Below are 17,276 nucleotides of genomic sequence, written 5' to 3'. Positions count from 1 at the left end.
CCAACTGCTCACCCTGCACTCAAGAGTCAGGCCTTCATGGAGCACTTCGGGGGTTTATTCACTCTGAGGTTTTCATTTGGAGTCTGGGCCCCCATGGGACATGGGGATTGGCTTTACTCTGAGAGGCCCCAGGTGAGTTTGGTAAAAGGTTGTAATATAGAAAATTTTGTCCATAAATCAGGAAAGCAACTGATTCTCATGAGATTTTTATGTGTAGGTCAGTAAGTTTGCTGAACTTGTCTTTCAGGTCAGGAACTGGAAGAGATCTTACTGGTCACCTGCTTTAACCTCACTGTTTGCTGAATGGAGTAGGCGGGGCGCAGAGCAAGGTGACAGGCCAAGGCCACCCACCAGCGAGCGCAAAGCCAAGGCCAGCCTGGGGCCAGGGACGCCCAACAAACCTTCCTGGGTTCTGATCTGGGGCAGCGGAAACTCTTTGTTTTAGAAGTTGAATATTTCTGTCTCCAAACAGCTGGACTTCCTGCTTCTGTAGGGAAAATAACACTGTGTGTGTGTGTGTGTGTGTGCGCGCGCGCGCGAGTGTGTGTGCATGTGCGTGTGTGTGCGTGTGTGCGTGCGTGTAATCAGGAGGGGCTTCCCAGGTGGTGTGTGTGTGTGTGTGTGCGTGCACATGCGTGCGTGTAATCAGGAGGGGCTTCCCAGGTGGTGTGTGTGTGCGCGTGTGTGTGCATGTGCGTGCGTGTGCGTGTGTGCGTGCGTGTAATCAGGAGGGGCTTCCCAGGTGGTGTGTGTGTGCGCGTGTGTGTGTGTGTGTGCATGCGCGCACACACACGCATGCGTGCGTGTAATCAGGAGGGGCTTCCCAGGTGGTGCTAGTCGTAAAGAGCCCGCCTGCCAATGCAGGAGACATAAGAGACGTGGGTTTGATCGCTGGGTTGGGAAGATCCTGTGGAGGAGGGCATGGCAAACCACTCCCGTGTTCTTGCCTGGAGAATTCCACAGACAGAGGAGCTTGGCGGGCCACAGTCCGTGGGGTCACAGGGTCGGACACGACTGAGTGTCTTAGTACCCCCACATGTATAGCTGGGAAAAGTGGCAGTAAAACGTCACGCCGCGTAACAGTGTGATGAGGGCGTTCAGTTCAGCTCAGTTCCGTCGCTCAGTCGTGTCTGACTCTCTGTGACCCCACGGACTGCAGCCCGCCAGGCCTCCCTGTCCATCGCCAACTCCTGGAACTTGCTCAAGCTCACGTCCATTGAGTCGGTGATGCCATCCAACCATCTCCTCCTCTGTCATCCCCTTCTCCTCCTGCCCCCAATCCTTCCCAGCATCAGGGTCTTTTCCAGTGAGTCAACTCTTCGCATGAGGTGGCCAAAGTATTGGAGCTTCAGCTTCAGCACCATTCCTTCCGATGAACACCCAGGACTGATCTCCTTTATAATTTACTGGTTTGGTCATGTAAGAGTGGAATGATGGTGTTACATTGGTATTAACTTGTAACGATGGTCATTCAGCTGAACTTCCCTACTTTGGAACAAGCTGCTGGCCTGAACTGTCTCCAGATAAATGCGCCTCACCTTGTGTGTCACCTTATAGCCCGAGCTGCTGAGACGTCATGGAAACATTCCTCTTCTTAGAGGTTGCAGTCAGCTTGCTTTGGTTGACAGAATCGTGTGTGTGAATCCCATTTGGTCTCCTAACTGACACACACGCTAATTTTCCTGGTATGTCAAGTGTTTGGGTTTTCTGTTACTGCATAAAAATTCTGCCTCAAAACCTTAAAAGCATATGAAAGAAGCCAATCTGTAAAAATTCTACCTCCAAACCTTAAAAGCATATTGCTAAATGAAAGAAGCCAATTTGTAAAGGCTATGTGCTGTATGATCCCAGTGATGTGATGCTCTGGAAAAGGCAGAACCACGTAAAAAGACCACAGTGGGAAGATCAGTGATTGTCAGGTTGGAGGCTGGACGAGGGAGGGATAAACAGTGGTGCGCGGAGGACTTTCAGGGCAGCAAAATGACTCTGCATGATTCTGTCATAGAGGACATATGACATCATAGTGTCAGGTCAGTCACGTCCAGCTCTGTGACCCATGGACTGGAGCCCACCACACTCTTCCGTCCATGGGATTCTTTCCAGGCAAGGACGCTGGAGTGCTATGCTCTCCTCCAGGGATCGTCCCTTCTCAGGGATCAAACCAGGATCTCTTAAGTCTCCTGCATTGACAGGCACGTTCTTTGCCACTAGCGCCACCTGGAACGCCCTATGACATCATCCATTGATCAAAACCCATGGGATGTATCACATGTTGCTAGAAAACTAGAGCAAAAAGCATTATTTCCCACTAATCAACAGGAAGGGTGGCTTAAACCCATGAAAGTTCTCAGTTATATTCAGAAAAAAGAGAAATATTACTTTCAAGCAAAAGAAGTCATTAGACTAGGCTAACAGTATTTCTTACTAAGCTCCTAAATACTGCAGCAAACATCCATCCCATAAAAGCCACCAGGAAGGGACAGGTGGGTCCCTCCGGGGACCTTCAGGGCTGATCCGGTTCTTCGCTCCGAGACAGGGCCCGGAGTCCGGGGTGCAGCTGGGATCTCCCAGGCCAAGGGCACCGCTCCTCAGCGGGGCCTGCTGCCTCTCCAGTGGCCCCTCCCACCCTGTGCCCTGCCTCCAGGAGCCTCTCTTCTGGCCGTGCCCCCCTGCTTTGGCAAGCACACCTGGTGGCATCCTGAACCTCTTCTCTAATGACTCACATTTTGGGCGCACAGAAGCCAGAGGGGCTCCATGACCATTTTTCTTTCTGGCCTGGCGCTGCCTCCAGCAAGTCTGAAGAGACTCGGACAGTTATCTGCCAGAAGTGTCACTGGATTCAGTGCCACAGAAGGAAGATGAGCCAAGATGAACTAAGGCTGTCAAAAAGCCATGGAGAGCAGAAATATTGGAGTCACGGGGCTGTGGGAGAAGCAGAGTGTGCCTGTCACAGTGGACCTCATTTCAGGACGGACAGACGCTCTGGGGGCTCCCTGGAGGAGGCGGCGGGAGAGGGTGGGGGAGGAGGAGGAAGTGAAAGGTGAAGAAGATGGTGCCAGCAAGAGAGCCGGCGTCCGTGGGGAGCAGCTGGGGGAATTCTGGCAAATACGTGGACACGAGATAGTCTGAAGGAAGGCCAGGCTGGAAAGGCTCTCACTCCTGGGTGCTAAGGCCAGGAGTCCACAGGGAGCCATGCCCAACAGGCTGGGACTGTGGGGCTTGGGCTGCAGGAAAGCTCACCTGGGAGGTGAGCGGCAGGCATGAGCCCCCTGTGCTGACCGGCTGGCGGGGGCCAGGTGCCGCTCAGCGCAGCCAGAGGGCGGCAAATGGGTACCCGCGGGGCCCCGCCTTTGTGACAGGGACTCGCGAGGCAGCGAGGCTCTTGGGGCAAGGGGAGGAGGGAAGGATCGCGAATCCCCCCGAAACCCGAGACCGAGCTTTTGGAAAGGAACGCTTTTCTCATCCTTTTCCTGGATGACAGAAGCCAACTGCATCCAAAGTTCACATCTCAGGGCTCGGGCAGGAGACACTCTCCTCTCGGTACCTGAGCAGCCAGGGAGCTTCGGAAGCTTTATTTAAAACAAGCGAAAGTTCGTCATGCAGCACGCACCACCTAGAAGGGATTTTCAGTTGTTCGGAGTATTTTGAGGCTGTAGGGAGGCAGGGCATTCTCCCACAGATGCCCTGTGAACACAGCCTTTCTGCTTGGAGAGAACAAAAATAAACCTCAGTCAGTGCTCCTAACCCAGGCTGCAAAGTTGGTACGCCACATGCTCCTTTTTGTCTTTGCACCACTTCCTTTAGAAAGATAGGCACCCATGAACCGTATCAGCCCGCAGTGACCGCGCAGACGTCACTCAGATACTGCGCTCTGGAGAACACGGCGCTGGACGCCAAATGGTGCTTGTAACTGGCTAGCGAGGGCTTTGCCTGTCAAGCGACATCAAGTTCTGAAAATCATTTCCATCTGAGGAGGGTTTGGGGGCCTGGTGTGACAGGAGGGGATGGGGTCAGCCAGTAATCTGATCGCCGCGAAAATCGTCACAATTATCACCCGCGTGGGTGGTCCTGTCCCGGGCTCAAACTGACCTGGAACAAAGCAAGCATCACACAGCTTGCTCTCATCCCTGGAGGCACGGCTCTCGCAGCACCGAGGCCCTCTGTGGTTAACAAAGAGTAGAAGGCACGCTGTCTGCGGGGCTGGAGCCCGCACAGGACTTGAAGACCCCAAAACTGTTCCCGTCAAAGCCCAGGACATGGGCTCCAAGACCTCCATCCGTGGTGTGTCCACACCTCCCAGCCATTCGGTTAAAGATGAACCTGAGCACTGCTGTGAAGGGCTTTACAGATGTCAGTAAGCTCCCAAGTCAACTGACCTTACTGCGGGGAGGTGACCCAGTGGGCTCAGAGATTCAGAGCAGGAGAGAGACCTGACATGCCCTTGCTGACTGAGAAGGGAAGGGCCCGTGGTGAAGGGGTGACCCCCACAACCTCAGAGCAAGTCTCCGCTGACACCAGCAGGAAAAGGACCCCAGTCCTGCAACCGCAGGGAACTGGATCCTGCCAATGAAGAGCATGAGCTCGAAAACTTCAGACGAGAAGGCCCCCAGACCGTGCTGGACTTCTGATCTACAGAGATGTTAGTAATATCGAGATAACAAACTGTGCTTTCAACCACTGTTTGCGCTAGTTCATTATTCCATGGTGGAAAATGCATCAGCCCCCTTTGAAAGTGTTGCTCAGTCATGGGCAACCCTTTGTGACCCCAAGAACGGCAGCCACACACACCCTGACCCCAGCTCCTCTGTCCATGGGATTCTCCAGGCAAGTGTACTGGCATGGGTGGCCATTCCCTTCTCGGGGGGCTTCCTGACCAGGGGTCAGACCCGGGTCTCCTGCGGGCGGGTTCCTGCCGCCAGAGACGCCCCCCACACCCTCCACAGTCAGCTTTCACTGCCCTCACTCTCTCTTTTCCTGTGTTTCTGATGGACCTTAAATACAAGCCGAACCGAGACCACGGCCTCCGGTCCCATCGCTTCACGGGAAACAGATGGGAAACAGCGGGAACAGCGTCAGACTGTTTTTTGGGGGGCTCCAAAATCACTGCAGATGCTGATTGCAGCCAGGAAATTAAAAGACGCTTACTCCTTGGAAGGAAAGTTATGACCAACCTAGACAGCATATTAAGAAGCAGAGACATTACTTTGCCAACAAAGGTCCGTCTAGTCAAGGCTATGGCTTTTCCCATGGTTTTTCCTGTGGTCATGTATGGATGTGAGAGTTGGACTGTGAAGAAAGCTGATCGCCGAAGAATTGATGCTTTTGAACTGTGGTGTTGGAGAAGACTCTTGAGAGTCCCTGGGACTGCAAGGAGATCCAACCAGTCCATTCTAAAGGAGACCAGTCCTGGGTGTTCATCGGAAGGACTGATGCTAAAGCTGAAACTCCAATACTTTGGCCACCTCATGAGATGAGTTGACTCACTGGAAAAGAGTCTGATGCTGGGAGGGATTGGGGGCGGGAGGAGAAGGGGACGACAGAGGATGAGATGGCTGGATGGCATCACCGACTTGATGGACGTGAGTTTGAGTGAACTCCGGGAGTTGGTGATGGACAGGGAGGTCTGGCGTGCTGTGATTCATGGGGTCCCAAAGAGTCGGTCACGACTGAGCGACTGAATTGAATTGAACTGAAGCCAGACAGAGAAAGATAATTTTACATCAAAGAGACTCCTCTTAAAGAAAAGACCCTGGAGATGCAGGTTTTATCCCTGGGTCAGGAAGATCTCCTGAAGGAGGAAATGGCAACCCACTCCAGTGTTCTTGCCTGGAGAATCCCATGGACGGAGGAGGCTGGTGGGCTATAGTCCACGTAGTGAAAAAAGTTGTTTCAGGCACGGCTGAGTGACTGAGCACACATGCACACTGGAAAGGAGGGTCCTCATGTGTTTAAAACGGAATTCAAGCTTTTATAGCGATGTCTTGGCATTTACAGTCTTGTGCCATAAGAAACATCCCACTCCAGTACTCTTGCCTGGAAACTCCCATGGGCGGAGGAGTCTGGTAGACTGCAGTCCACGGGGTCACGAAGAGTCGGACGCCACTGAGTGACTTCACTTTCACTTTTCACTTTCATGCATTGGAGAAGGAAATGGCAACCCACTCCAGTGTTCTTGCCTGGAGAATCCCAGGGACGGGGGAGCTTGGTGGGCTGCTGTCTATGGGGTCGCACAGACTCGAACACAGCTGAAGCGACTTAGCAGCAGCAGCAGCCATAAGAAAAACAAAATAAAACAGGTTGCTGTCTGCATCAGGTGTAGCCGGTCTCCCCCTGCGGTGTGGTGGGTCACACTCCATGACACCCGCAGCGCTCAGATTCTGAGATGGGAAAGCGGGGCCAGGACGAGGGTGAGACCAGAAGGACACAAACTCAAGGCGAAGGGGAGGGGGTGAAAAACTCAGTCGTTAAGATAAACGGCGTGTCAAAATTCTGATCAAACGCACAAGCACACACTGTGCCTTTCTTTCAACCATTGTTCGGTTCAGCGGCTTCACACTCACGCTGCCCTGCCCCCGTCGTTTCCTCTCCGGAACTCCTTCCGTCTCGTGGAACTGAAACTCTGCCCCCATCGCATGGTAACGTCCAGATAAATAGCATATCAATCCAATGTTTGCATTAAACTTTGTTCTTTAGAGAAGTCTTAGGTTCACAGCAAAATTGAGAGAAAGGTGCAGAAATTTCCTGCCTGCCCCCTACCCCCCCACATGCCCTGTTCCCACATTACGGACACGCCCACTGGGGGTGCAGTTGTCGTGATCGATGGCCCTGCACGGACACACCGTCAGCACCCAGGCCCGCTGTTTATGTTAGGGTTCACGCCTCGTGCTATACATTCCAAGGGTCTGGACAAATGCTTCAGGGCATGTATTCATCACTGCGGTGTCCTACGGAGGAGTTTAACTGCCAGCCCAGAATCCTGTGCTCCGCCTCTTCACCCCTCCCTCCCTGCCCCCCAACTCTGGGAGCCCCAATCTCTTCACCGTGTCCATAGTTTTGCCTTTTCTGGGATGTCATCAAGTTGGAATCACAGCACACAACCTTTTCAGATTGGCTTCTTTCATTTAGTAATATGCACTTAAGTTTCCTAGTACAATATATTTTTTTTCAAATATCAAAATTAATGCCAAAAAAATCCAGGATGAGCAAAATATCAAAACGTAAAGGCTAGCTGGGTCTTCGCACATCAACTCACCCTGCAATCCGATAGTGTAACAGACTCCGTCCTGTAATAAAACTGGGACGTTTGCTCCGACTGTTCGCTGCCAATAGTTCCGCTTATTTGAGGAGGTCGTCCACATGAATTATGGAGCTGGCCGTGACAGATTGGACCTGGAGCCTGGCGGCCGTGGGCATTCCTGCTCGTCCCGCCCCTCCCCTGCCGGACATTTCTGGGAAGTTCATAGGTGGTGGGTGGTGTCGATTACAGCTGAGAAATTAGTCCAGATCATGAAATAAATAAGGCCTGGAGAGTCGGCGTGGAGCTTGTGTCCTCGGCTTCCAGCTCAAGCTCCCATCACTGTTTCCAGAGCTTTTCCTGGCTTGACTTCAAAATAACTGTGTTCCGAAGTTCAGCAGGAAAGTGCTTCCAGGGATGACAGAAGTACTTTGTGCCGGGAAAGGCAGGGTCCTGTCCCTTCCCAGCCCCTCCCCACCCCTCGGCACTGTGAGGTGGGGTGGAGGGGCTGCCGAGGCTGGAGGAGCCCCCCAGGAGGCAGCCCCACGCCCGACAGTGCTGAGCCCACATGAGTCACCAGATCCTGCATCTCCAAGGAGCTCATCGAGGGGATCGGGAAGGAGAGACGTCACCCCCTTGAGCCCAGTCCAGGGAGGGTCAGGAGATGCCATTTCTAACGTCCTTCTGATGGAAGAGGGTCTCCAGGCTTCTCAGAGGCCAAGGAGTGACTTGGCCAGAGTCGGTTTCTGAGGGCGTGGGGTCCGTGGTTGAGGGAGGAAATGCTCCAAGCCTGACAGCAAGTGCGTGGGGAGATAGATGGGGGAGAGACGGCAATCGGGCCGGGCTCAAGCGGGGCCAGGAGCAGACTGAGGGCTCTTCCCTGCTCAAGAGATTAACAGGCCTCTCCTTTCCTCAGGGGAAGGGGCTGTTTCTGGAGTGATGTGGATGCCCACCGCCTCGCAGGAAAGGAGCACTCGCTGCTTTCTCACGTCTGTCCTCCGATCCTGAATGTGCCACGTTAACACGGGGCATGTTGTTCTCGTTCAGTCGCTCAGTGGTGTCTGACCCTTTGCAACCCCGTGGGCTGCAGCACGCCAAGCTCCCCTGTCCTCCACCATCTCCCGGGTTTACTCAAACTCATGTCCATCAAGTCGGTGATACCATAAAAGGAACTGTTTTTTACTGCTGATCTTCTGGACCTTAGCTCTTAGCTCCTAGAGCTGAACCTCCTTGAGTTTTCAAGGATTGACAGAAGCAATGGCTGGGAGTTTTGCATCTCTTCACATCGCTTATGAACCTTGACTCTGAGAACAAGGCCCACGCCCTGCACTGGAGTCGCGCCTTTCCGCGGCAGGGAAGGGGGGAGAACGGGTCACCTGTCGTCTCATGGGCCGCTCTGGAGCTTGTTGGGCGAGGGCTCTGGGATGCCTGGGTCTCGGCCCAGGCCTGGCAGAGGTTGGCTCTCCTCTCCTGCCCTCAAATAGAGACTGCGTGCTGCTCCCCTGCTCTTGCTGAGTGCCTCAGGACTGGGTGCTGAAGGGTGTCTGAAATAACCACATTTTCTCAGGGTGAAAAGTCCAGCCCGGGGCTGCCCAGGGGTGGCTGGGGTGGGCTTCCCTGGAAATTCCGCCCATGTTGAAGGATGTCGTGTGACAATCAGGGCATCATGCTGCCTTTCCATCTCTTCACAAAAATAACAGAAATGAAGTTCAGCCCTAAACCCTAAACCACCTCGTTCACCAACACAGAACTTCCCTGAAACAACCTCCAGCACACACACACACGTGCGCGCGCCAAGATTACCTCCCCTGATGGTGAAAGGCAAAGCAAGAAGCAAAGAGGAGAGGGGAAAGGGAAACATTTCAGACCGGACAGGTGCGTTTCTGTGTCGCCCTCTTAGCAGGGAAGTTCATTCGAAAACAAAACAAGATGCAAATACCGACATGCTCTGGAGCAGCGAGTGTTTATTCTAAATCCTTCCCCACTGGCGTTACCACTTGCTGTGTCTTTGCTGCATCCTGGGCCTCTAATTGTGATTTTCTTTCCTCCCCCGTTAGATTTTTGTTCTTTTGAAGTTAGGAAATGTCAGTGGTTTCTTTCAAGCCTTTTTGGGCAAGACTCTTTTTTTAAGAGTCAGAGCAGGAAAAGGCCATTCAGCTTATCTCGCTCACTTCCTGAAATCCAAACAAGCTCTCAGAAAACCGCATCACACCCCATCCATTCAGCGAGGGGCTCTGCACTTGGACAGGAGATTTCAGGGCCATTTCGCTTTTATAAAAACCTTCAGAACTGGATCTGAAAAACCTCCAGAGATTTGGAGAAATAACTTGAAAGCTTGAGGCTAAAATTGGGTGGTTATTTCCCTCCTGAGGAAATGATTCAGAAAAATCCTTTCTTTCCTCAGAGACTTCCATCCCTGCTGGCTGCCCAGAGCCCCCACGTGGACTGATGGCTGAGTTTTTCAGACTTGTGGGCTAATTCTGTTTCTCTGCTGAGCAGAGGATGCTTCCAGCTGTGCCACTCCCTCCCCTGGTCCTGGCTGAGAGCCAGACTTTTAGAGCCACATGTGATGGGGAGGAAGAGTTTTGAATGAATCTACTTGCCCCCATCGAATAGTACCTATTTAAGAGTCATTTGCAGGGACTCCCCTGGGGGCCCAGTGGATAAGAATCCGCCTGCCAGTATAGGGGATGCATTGATCACCGGTCTGGGCAGATCCCATAGGCTGCAGAGCAACTAAGCCCCCATCTCACAAAGACTGAACGCCGAGTGCCTCGAGCCCGCGCTCCGCAACGAGAGGCCGCCTCAGGGAGAAGCGCATGCCCCTCGACAGGAGCGGCTGTCACTCGCCACGACTAGAGGAAAGCAACAGAGACCCAGCGCAGCCAACAGAAAAGAAATGACTTTAAAAATCAAACACTTACAGAACATTAAATTTCTCACGAAGCAAAAAAAAAAATTAGAATTCCAACCCCAAACTTTAAATCTCATTTTCTAAGAAAAAAAAAAGGGTTGAAACTCCCTGCCTTAAAAAGACAATTACAAGTCAGCCGAGTCCCCAGAGCTTGCTCCATCTTGGTCAACAGTCTGTGCTTTCAGGATTCCTCCCTTTTTAATGTGGAAGAGCCAAAACATTGAGCAAAACACACAGCAGGACCAGGCAGCAGGAAGCAGGGAGTGCCCAATACGACCTTCTCATCTGATGGGACAAAGCTCCTCAGAAAGTCCCTGGCTGGTCTTGGCACCGTGACAGCAGCCTGAGTGAGTCCTTAACGCTGCCGTCATCAGGGTGAGAAACGACCCCAAGCGGTTGCATCTCTGAGTAGAAGCCGTCGCTCCCAGGGGCCTGCGGGGGTCGCTGTGTTCAGCGCTGGCTGCTCCAGGGGCCCACGGGGGTCTCTGAGGGGCCTGCGGGGGGTCGCTGTGTTCAACACTGGCCACCAGGAATCTGCTCGCCATTGTCAAGGCAGACAGTCCACCTATTCATCCTCCACCCCGATGCGCAGCAGTGGAATCCTGAAGCCCACATTCACCAGAGGAGCTGTAGAAAGGGGCCCAATCATCCAACGTGGGTTTATTTTTAAGTTCTGTTTCAAACCACAAGATTTGTAGTCATATTTCATTGTCAGAGTTTTTTTTTTAAAAGCCAGTCCCCAAATCATGACATCCGATTCTATTAGGACCTGATTGCTTGCTGTGTTTTTGTTTGCTGATTTTGAACAAATTCCATGACATTGTGACCATCAAGCTTCTGTGAGAAAGGAGACACTGTTCCTGAGTGGCTCACGCAGACCCTTCTGGGCAGCACAGCTTTATTTTGAATCATATAGGTTTTGGTTATTTTTTTCCAAAATGTATTGCGAACTTCTCGGTCCCCCTAGGACCTGACTCTGTAGCTGACAGTGACATACATGGCGCACTGCTGTGTGACCATCACCCCTGCCTGTAGGACCGCCTGTCGTGAACACAAGAGAAACCTGCTTTGATAAAGACTCAGTGTTGCCATAAACCTCCAGCGCTGTGAGCGTCGTGGCGTTTCTCTCGGTGGGAGGGGGGACAAATGAAGTGTTTGTGCAGTTTATGCTGCATATTAGCTAACCTCGAGCCCCTAAGGTTTCGGGGTCGTGAGATGGTTTTTATTGCTCCTGTTTCTGTTATTCTGTCTTCTCCCATCAGGGGGTAACAACCATTTTCTCTGCTTTCAGGACACTTTTCTGTGACGCCCACTCTTTCCTAGTCTAATGCAGGAAAAGTCAGCGGTCAGACTCTCTAAAATATGCTGAACTGAGAGTCCGGCCGTGGGGAAAACTTTCCCTTGAGTTAGGGTCAAAATAGCCTGTGAACGGACCTCACGATGTGCGTTTTCTTTGGAAAACATTTCTGCTTCTTCCAGATTCTTCCCTGCGTCTTAGGTGGGGGTGATTGACATGCATCTGACCTGTGGATAAGGGAAGGCTCATGCTTGTGGCTCTTGGTTGTCTGGAACCCCCTACACTTCAAAAGGCAGCGGTAACATCTGGAAGCCTGGTCCCCACTGGGAAAACAACAGAGAAAATTAAATTAGGGGGACAAAAACTTAAGCAAACTCCCTTTCAGGTTCCTATCATTTCCTGCCATAGAAATAAAAGACAGATTCTTCCTCTATTTGCTCTCAATTTGTCTTGACCATATCGCTTTTACTCACAAAATTATCCCTCCTAAGTGTAGCCAGCGGAGAGATAAACTCAGAACCTGGACCTCGAGGGCAACCTTGGAGAGTGAATCAGGTTGCACACCCTTGCCTCCTTTCCGCCCAGTACCTGCAGGCAGAGAGGGCGGGCTGGCGTTTTTCTCTGAGAGCATCTACCATGGGGACTTTATCGCAGGGTTTTAATTAAGTCGCTGGTTCTCAGTTTGGGGCAGTTTTGCCCTCGTGGGACATTTGGCAAGGAATGGAAACAGCTGTGATTTTTACAACGGGGGGAGGGGGAGAATCGAGCGGGTAGACACCAGGGAGGCTGCTGAACAGCCTCCAGAATCAGGGGCCCCCGCCCTCAGGTGTGGACTCCGCAGCCCCCGTGTCAGCAGCGCTGAGGGGGGAAACCAGAGCTGCGAGGTCCCCGGGACACAGAGGAGCTGGATGCGGCAGGTGGGGGCACAGAGGACCTCGGCGACCACGCGGGGGCCTGTAGGTGGGAGAGTTCCTGCGAGTGGAGTTTTTTAAGCCAGAGGACTATTGCTTTGGGGGATTTGAGTCTATAAAATGTAAATAATCCTTGTTGAGTTGAGGCTTTAAAGTTGAGCTGAGCTGAGCATTCTGAGAATTGTTGTAATTGTATATATTACAACCATTTCATATAAAAATATATGTATTTATATATATTAAATATATATAAAGATAGAGTGGGTTCTATACTTACACATATAGAGACATAAATAATTACACACACACACACACACCCAGTATTGGTTCCATTTCTCTGATGAACCCTGATGATCATTCACTAACTAGTTTGTAAGAAAAGAATTTGAAGACAGTCTAAATTTCCAACATCAGGAGCCAATATAACGGAATACAAAATATTTATTAAAACGAACAATTAAGTTTATGCCTTGAATAGCTCTTGAAAACAAAATGTTGAATATACAAAATGGTCCGAAACAATGTACACAATGGGATGCCACTTATGTAAATTTTGAAAATACATAAAACAATCCTGTGCCTTTATTATGGAAAACAGAAGTGCACTGCGTATATAAACACATGACCCGCAAGGGACCACGTGGAGTCAATCAGAGCTGTGTCCTCCGAGGCGGGAGGGGATGGGGGCAGCAGGGGATGGGGGCAGCAGGGGACGGGGGTGGCAGGGATGTGGAGAAGAAGCGTCCAGACGGAGCCCCAAGAATTCCACAGTTTCCTTGGTGATACTTGGCTGTTCCATAGAAAATGTCTGAGGCATGAAGGACACGACGTTTGCTCTTGGCAGATGGTGGTCGTCGTAGGCAGGATCCTGGTTCCTTCCAACATCCACTCACAAGGAATCCGAGACGGTGGCACCGTTTGAGAAGAGTCTGTGCAGAGGTAACTAAGCGGTGATTCCAGGTGAGACCGCCCTGGACTCAGGTGAGCTCCAGGTCTTACGACAGTTCCTTTTCATCACGGACTTCCATTCTGCTTCGACAGTTCTGGGCCTGTTAGTCCCAAAAATGTTCATATACTGGTGAGAGAAGAGCTAATCTTCACATTTCTTCAAGGTGCCTTCACCAAATGTGAACGTTAGAGCTTGTTCTTCTTGAAGTGGTTCCAAACCTCTGATTTTGGCGTCGGAATATGGTCGTAATAGCACCTCACCCACCCTCAGGCCCTCACTTCTTCACTGTGGCAGCCCTGAGGCCTGACAGCCCCCTGGCAGGGCCACAGGGGAAACGGCCAGGACCCCTGCTCATCCTTGGGAGGAGCACTGCCCTGTGAGCTGGCCCGGCCGCACTTGGATAAGAGGCCGGCTTCTGTCGCATCAGGAGACCCAGGGGCTTGTCTGCTACGCAGTGTGACCCGTTTTCCTGACTAACACAAGCCCCCAAGCAGCTGTCTCATCATTGATTTCTCTGGTCTCCTTGAACATCAGCATTTTCAAACCTGCCAGAGAAATTCTCCAAGTGACTACGGCTCAGTCCGTTCTCCCTCAGATCAGGAAACCATTCGTAAACAGGCATTAAAGTCACTTCATGGTCTCTTCCACGAGGATTTCACAAATACCATTTCATAGCCAACAGTTTACCTCCCTCGTCTGACTCAGAAAAACATATTGTAATCAGAACGCCTTTTGCACAATAAGGAAAACAAAGGCGCCTTCACAGCTGGTGCTGGCTCCCAAACGCGGTCGGGCTCTGGGCTCTGAGTCCCGGCCAGCAAAGGGCCGCTCGCTCACGGGCTCCTGTGAAAGGAGGCGGCCCCGTGCTGGTGCGAGGTGTGTGCACACCTGTGTGAGTGTCTGCTGAGTCCAACTCCTCCTACCCCCAAACCGCACTTTCCTATGGCCCTCTCCCACACAAAGCCGCTCCTAGCGGTGGAGGTGTGACTCAGGGACACAATGAAGGGACGCAGAGCACAGGCTCCAAGTTACAGAGGCCTGAGTGCCGACCCCGGCCCTTCTCAGCTGTGTTCCCACCCAAGCAACTCCGTTTCCTCGTGTGGAAAATGGACCATCGTGTCGCCTCGCGGCGTCTCTAGTGAATATTGAAAGTGCTTCCTGGAGGGCCTGGCTGGAGGGAAATCCCCACAGTCAAGGCAGATGAGGGTGGACGTGGTTGTCGTTCTCCAGGACACGTCCCTGGAATCCTGCCCCCAGAGGCAGAGCTCACACCCCCTCTCGGAAACGGGTCAGAACCCACAGATGTTCGCAGCAGCCTTGCCCCAGCAGGTGGGGGGGCAGACACGGTGGGGTGGGGGGTAAGGCTCCCTGCAGCCAGGGAGGCCCTTCCTTCCACGGAAACCCCAGGCCCACACCACTGGGCAAACCTGAAGACCAAAGAGCCAGATACTTCTGGTCCGTGAGATGTGTTGCAACCGGTTTTCAAATAGGAAAAACCTGTCTATTGACAAGTTCGTCTTGAAATGAATGCAGCAGAGAGACGTCTTCATGGACAGCCACTGAAATGTTCCTGGTTAGCGATGGCTGACGACACTTGAGGTGATTTTTCAGACTATGTGTTATAAAAGCAATAATGTCCTGTGCACAAGACAGATGAGATATGTTTTCTTATTCCTTCTTATTTCGTATTTATGGAAATAACAGGGAAGGGCCCCAAGTTCTGAGTCTGGACCAATGTCCAATGCCAGCTCTGCAGCCAGCAGCCAAGGCCCCGAGAGACCCCGAGACTCCAGGGGCCTCGTGTCCACATCTCAGCGCGGAGACGGCAGCGCTTACCTCCTGAGAAGACCTGATGCCTCATGTGCCTAACTCACAGCAACACAGCTGGAACAGGACTCGGAGGACAGTCAGGTTTTTAAAAATCCTAACACTCCCAAACCACCTGGCTTCCCTGTGGTTCAGCTGATAAAAAATCTGCCTGCAATGCAGGAGACTCGGGTTCAATCCCTGGGTTGGGAAGATCCCCTAGAGAAGGGAAACGCTACCCACTCCAGTATTCTTGCCTGGAGAATCCCATGGACAGAGGAGCCTGGCAGGCTACAGCCCATGGGGTCGCAAAGAGTCGGACATGACTGAGTCACTTTCACTTCCAAAACAACCTGCTGGGGAAAGTCATCTTTCAAAGAAGGTACTTGACTGGACACTGATCAGCTCCAGCAAAGTTGGAGAAGGCCGTGTTCCTTCTGCTTCTCCTCCACGGCCTCCACATCTCCAGGGATCAAGCGAGGTGGGACGGCTTAGCTGTGGACTCCGGAAGGCGGTGTCGCATGTCCGTGCGGGTGTGGCTCTCTCTGCCACACTGACGAGCAGTCCAGAGCAGGGGTGTGAAGCCGCAGCAACTGTGCAGCCTTCACCAGTGCGAGCCCACCCGCCCCACTCCGAGCGGCCTGGCTCCAGCCCGTCTCCACTGGAACCCGGCGCCCGGCTCCTCTCTGCAGGGCTCCTTAGACGCGGTGGGGCGGAGAGGACCCCGCGCCTCACCACGGGCGCCATCCACATTTGCTCTCTGCCTCCTCCTCCCCCGGCCCACACCATCCGCTTGCGGCCGTCCGTCTCTTTCCAGAAGTTGGCAGGTCAGCTGGAGGCCAATCCCCACCAGCTCCTCTGTCTTTCCCATCGTCAGGTTAGACGGCCCGTGAGGGCCGGGGATCCACAGGCTGCTCATCAATAACGTCCTCAGCAAATCCGTCCACGTCCTCCCGGCTCCCCTGGCTCCTTTGCTCCGGCAGGGCGGCCCCGGGCTCCAGCCTCCCCGTCTTTCCTCCTCCCTCCTCCCGGGAGCTCAAGCTTTCCCTCCCTGTTTGAATCCGACTCTTGCCGTTTCATCACTGTAAGGAACTTATGTGACGTCATCATTCTTGGGGCTTGCAATTTTGTAGCAGGGAGGTTTTCTGCTTATAGTCAAACAATGGTCTTGCTTTAAAAACGGCAATAAACTAAAGGGATAAGGTTTTCAGCCTGCAGGGCTCACGACGAGAGAAGCGAGTTTCCTGTGCAGTTTATCACCCCCACCAAATGTGCACGGGCCACGGCCTCGGGGACCGCGCTCGGCCACCCTCCATGGCTTGTCGGCCGGGCTCCCCAGGAGTGACCAGCAGGGTCTCCTCTCTCCCGCACACGGCGAGTGACTGCCAGCAGAGAATGGGCCGCAGGAGACCCCCTGGGCCCGGATCTTCACAGCAGCCCGCTCCCGCCTGGAGCCGGGGAGGAGGGCAGACTGGCCCCGAGCTCTGGGCACTCCTCCTCTCGCCGGCGGGAAGGCCTGCGGGATGCAGGCGAACGAACCCTTCTGAGGTTCTGTGCGGCCACGCCCGCCCGCGTCTCCGCTTTGTTCAGCACGCAGCGCGGTGTCCCTAAGGGACCTGGGAGCCGAGGGGCCTTCGCTCCAGCTCCCAGACATATCTCGTTGGCCACATAACCTTGACCATCAGGGCTTCGGCCTCCTCTTCTGTAAAGCAGTGATGACAACGGCTGCTCTGCTAGGCTGCTGGGAGAACTGCTTAGCACAACTCACGGTAAGCGGTCTGACCCGCAGGACTCGGGGCACGCGGTCTGGTGGGCGGGACTCGGGGCACGTGGTCTGGTGGGCGGGACTCGGGGGCACGTGGTCTGATGGGTGGGGACTCGGGGCACGTGGTCTGATGGGTGGGGACTCGGGGCACGTGGTCTGGTGGGCGGGACTCGGGGCACGTGGTCTGGTGGGCGGGACTCGGGGCACGTGGTCTGATTCTGGTGGGTGGGGACTCCGGGCACGTGGTCTGGTGGGTGGGGACTCGGGGCACGTTGTCTGGTGGGCGGGACTCGGGGCACGTGGTCTGGTGGGCGGGACTCGGGGCACGTGGTGTGATGGGTGGGGACTCGGGGCACGTGGTCTGGTGGGCGGGACTCGGGGCACGTGGTCTGGTGGGTGG

Source organism: Moschus berezovskii, chromosome 23 (genome assembly GCF_049115385.1).
Source record: "Moschus berezovskii isolate FMDL1 chromosome 23, NW_MosBer_1.0, whole genome shotgun sequence".
Lineage (NCBI taxonomy): Eukaryota > Metazoa > Chordata > Mammalia > Artiodactyla > Moschidae > Moschus > Moschus berezovskii.
Note: the sequence above shows the minus strand (reverse complement) of the source record.